Source organism: Rosa rugosa, chromosome 1 (assembly GCF_958449725.1).
Source record: "Rosa rugosa chromosome 1, drRosRugo1.1, whole genome shotgun sequence".
NCBI lineage: Eukaryota > Viridiplantae > Streptophyta > Magnoliopsida > Rosales > Rosaceae > Rosa > Rosa rugosa.
In genome coordinates, this window is record NC_084820.1 from 33,586,463 (window position 1) to 33,590,968 (window position 4,506).

The following is a 4,506-nucleotide window of genomic DNA, read 5'->3' on the forward strand; positions in this document are numbered from 1 at the left end:
GATGAAACCTCAGTGGGAAAAAAGACACTACTAGAATAATGTAAATAGACATCATGTCATAGACATCGGTCAGGAATTCAAGCAATGTAAAAGAGATTTCTAACATCAGTTCTTGGAAATCCGATTTCTATTTGTATAATTAACATCAGTTATCATTTTTGACTGATGTCTGTGTTTTTTTACAAAATTTTGAGAAAGCGCGGAAACGACTAAGTTACAAAATTGATGAGGCGGGGGGAACAAAATTTCATTTGCCTCCAACACCTAGTCAGTTTCCCACGCAACAATTCTCTCTCAAACCCTAGACACCATGACACCCGACGAACACCCGTCCTCCTCTTCCTCATCCTCCACCTCCGACCAGCACCTGACTGTTCTCTGTTGCAGCCACCGCCTCCACTCTCCTCATTCTCCTTCTCCGCCTCCGCCTCCGCTATCCTCCTCCTCCTCTTCCTTTGGCACACCTGTTCTCTCATCTCTCTTCTCAAATTCACCAGATCCGCCAAAGACGCAGTCCACGCCGGAGCTCCGCCTTGCCCCTCCTCCTTCTCTTTTCTCCTTCCACCCCGGACGTTGCTCTAAATTTTTATTGAAATTCTCTGTTCTGTGTTGCAGTGCTGAGAAGGCTGGGAGTGAAGGGCGTGGAGATAAAGAAACCAGAGCAGCTCAAAACCGTGGCCTCACTCATAATCCCTGGAGGAGAGAGCACCACCATGGCTAAGCTCGCCGAGTACCACAACCTGGTCTTTCTATCACTCACCCAAACAGTCTCTATTATTTGTTGATTTGTTTAAAGCTTTTTACTTTATTACTCCTGGGCTCAATATGTATATGCCTGCTTCTACAATTGTCAATACTTTTAGTGTATCAGTAAATGGGGATTAGATGAAAATGAGGACTGTTCTAGAAATGGTGTAATTTGGCTATATGGGTTTTGTTCTTTGGTGCTTTGGGTATATAGGAGTGGTGGAATTGTGAACTATATCGGCTTGCCTAATATAATCACAAATGACACAGGAGGTAAAGGAAATGAAGTAGATTATAGCATTATTTGAACATCGATCCTAGTTCATTTTGTTGTTAGAGTTTGATTTGAAAAAAGAAAAGCAATGAACTTGGCTCTATATACCCACCAAGTCTTATCTTTTTTTTCCCCCCTGATATTTGGTTTTGTCCCTCAACAGAATCAATTAAGTCTTTTCAACAGATTCTGAAGATTGGTTTTGTCTCTCATCTCATCCAAAATCTACAGTATCCGACTGAGACCCAGAACCAAGTCAGGTAGCTTATCTCCTTATAGTTCTTCATTTCTGAATACTTTCATCCCCATTTTGTTTATGTTTAGTTTATGATGAAAAATGTAGGTGATCTTTATTTTCTTTGATTTGAGTCCTCAATTAAACATGTGGGTTACTCTGATTTTGGAGCCATTTCCTTTGAGAAAGAAACAATACTTGGATTACATTATAAAAATGATGTGCTGCTTCACCTTCCATTTTGTTTAATAATGGTTTTCATGTGTTTAGCAACATGAAAGCTGACGTGAAACTTCAGCATCAATAGATAAGTTCTTTAGTTTTATGTTTTGCTAGTGTTGAATGGTTAATTGGTATATATGGGGCTTCCTCTTGTCCCGCGTATATATTGATGGTGATGGAGACAATTGGTATTTACAATTTGGCAATTCCAATGTCCAAAGCAGTCTATGAATTGAAAAATTTACAGATTTTTATGGCATATTACAGAGTCAACATTCTTTGTTGTTTTCTTTCCATTGCACCTACCTTCAAGTTTTGTATATCAGTCCAATACTCATCTTATTGCTTTGCTAGTTTTGTTTTCAGAGGTTGCTCTTTGTGCGGCTATTGTAGCTAATCTCAACACGAAGAGTTGTATACTTGCATGATTGATCATTATACAAGTCCAGATTACTGAAGGACCAAATTCTCAGATAAAAAGTTATATTTAGTTTGTGGATCTGCCTGATTGTGAAATTGATGGAGGGTGCGATTAGGTGCTCCACCAACTATGTTCCTCTTTCTCCGATCAGCTTCCTGGAGCGCTCAGCCAGTCTACAGAGACAGACCCTCTATTATGTATGGAGACATCGTCTACACTTGGAGACAGACACTTGAACGATGCACCAGACTTGCTTCTGCTCTTGCCCAACTTGGAATTTCTCGAGGCGATGTGGTAAGAAACTGAGAATTTTTAATGTTTTTTTCTTTGTTTGTCGCCATTATTGACTAAAATCATTCACATAGGATTGGAATTTGAATACCATGATCAAGAACAAACAAAGAGGCAGGGACATGAACAAAAACCCCTCAACCAAAAACAGATGGCATAAAGCCAAATGAGCAAAAAGCCATAAGGCGAATACAAAGTAATAACATGAAGCTTGAAATATGTAAAGCATGCTTAGATCAAAGGTTATGTCTTACAGTTTGTGTCCTACTTCGGATAGGATAATGAGCATGCATGCTAATAGCTTGCCAAAAAGCTTATATTAGATAGGTTTTTCCTTTGTTTATCTCTTTTCTGTTCCTATTTTGTTTGAGAATGCTACAACTTGTGCACATCCCATCCATAAATGATCGTTGTTTTAAAGACAAGGGTGGTTGTGATTGGTAGGTTCCTGGTCTTGTTCTTCGCATGTGATTGAACTTTGAAGATCATGATCACTTTTAGTCCTGTGCTACTCATTGCTTTAAGCTAATGAATTTGCATCTGCATCACCATGTTCAGCCTACTTCGAATAGATGCAGCTGAAGTATTTGTCTTTTAAAGTTTGTCCTTAAGGAGTGTTTGACTAAATCACACCCATAATTCTTACTGATAAATGTTGAGCCCTACAGTTGAACCAAACTTGAATACATTACTAACATTACTGTTTTGGACCTTGTAGAATGCATTTGAGCTCGCCTTCTTCGTTTGGGTTCCAGTACGTTTTTCTTTCCCATCCTCCAGATTTTCCTTTAGGACATTAATATTGAATCTGGACATTAATAGTTTATAGTGATCAACATGACCATTGAATCTCAATTTTCTTTCTTCTTAGAAACTTCTTAGCTACGCGATATACAATTTCTTTATGATTTGGGGATTCATTTGAATGTACTAACTGCAGTTAGAACACAGTTTTCTTTTCAGCCCTAATTCAACTTTCTTTTGCTGAGTTCATTTTTTGGAAATGTCAATTGTATGTTATACAACAATAGAAATCATTAAGTGAAACGTTTAGAAGTAATCTGTCCTTTCAAAGACTTTGTCAGTACTTTTTGAAAGTTAAATAAAATAGAGTGATATTGGTAGCTTTTGTAGTAACGTTTATTGGTAGCTTTTAGAACTTTCTACCCTATGATAACAAACCTGATCTGAAATGAAACCTGAACTTTCTACCCTATGATAACAAACCTGAACTTTCTACCCTATGATAACTTTCATACCCACTTGCGTGGGTTCGAGTCTCTCCAAACGCAAATTGTTGATTTATTTTGGATTTAATCCATATCCGGTTGGATATACAAATATATATTAATTTTGTGGAAATATATCTACACCATGCATGTGGTCCGGTGGTTGGGTCTTTCACTTTCACACCCACATGCGTGGGTTCGAGTCTCCCCAAACGCAAATTGTTGATTTATTTTGGATTTAATCCATATCCGGTTAGGTATACAAATATATATTAAATTTGTGGGCATATATTAGAACCATGCATGTGGTCTGTTGGTTGGGGCTTTCACATTCACACCCACTTGCGTGGGTTCGAGTCTCCCCAAATGCAAAGTGTTGATTTATTTTGGATTTAATCCATATCCGGTTGGGTATACAATATATATATATATATTAAATTTGTGGGTATGTATCAGAACCATGCATGTGGTCTATTGGTTGGGGCTTTAACTTTCATACCCACTTGCGTGGGTTCGAGTCTCCCCAAACACAAAGTGTTGATTTATTTTGGATTTTTTCATTTCAGATTGGCCAGGGTCATTTTAGGAATTTCACTTCCATATGGGGCCCACCTGTGCTGAGTTGGATCGCCACGTCAGCAGCTAACGGCAGAAATTAACGGAATCATAACGGATGGACCTATTGGATGAGAAAATGATAGTGTGGGGGTGTTTTTGATGAAATTGAAAGTCGAGGGACTGAATTGATGTGAGGTCCATACCACAGGGTGGTAAACAGTATTTAGCCCTAACTTTAGTATACGAACTCGGATGTTTACGTACCATATATGCACGCGCTTGGTTTAACGTCCTCTATAACTTTCATGAAGAAAGTTTTCTCAAATTTGGACCCGATCAAATAGTCAACTTTTAGAACCACTAAAAGTACCGAAACGACAATAAAAGTGAAAGTAATTGCCATTTACCGTCCAAATAACTAGTAAATAGGTAATTTGAGATATGGGACGTAACAGAGAGAGAGAGAGAGTTACTCGGCTACCACAGTAAAAATTCAAATATATACTAATGTCCAAACAGTAACTTCAAT

At 38.2% G+C, this 4,506-nt stretch overlaps 1 long non-coding RNA gene across 4 annotated transcripts; it reads left to right on the forward strand.

Annotated features, from left to right (window-relative positions):
• Window positions 1-235: 235 nt before the first annotated feature.
• On the forward strand, window positions 236-4,264 carry LOC133724711 (uncharacterized). 4 transcript variants are annotated; one of them, XR_009853921.1, is made up of 4 exons: window positions 236-1,020; window positions 1,185-1,281; window positions 1,833-2,193; window positions 3,986-4,264. It is a non-coding gene; the product is annotated as an uncharacterized LOC133724711 (long non-coding RNA). The 4 variants fall into 4 exon arrangements; XR_009853923.1 differs by having other exon boundaries at window positions 1,845-2,193; XR_009853922.1 differs by lacking the exon at window positions 3,986-4,264 and adding an exon at window positions 2,909-2,944.
• Window positions 4,265-4,506: the final 242 nt, after the last annotated feature.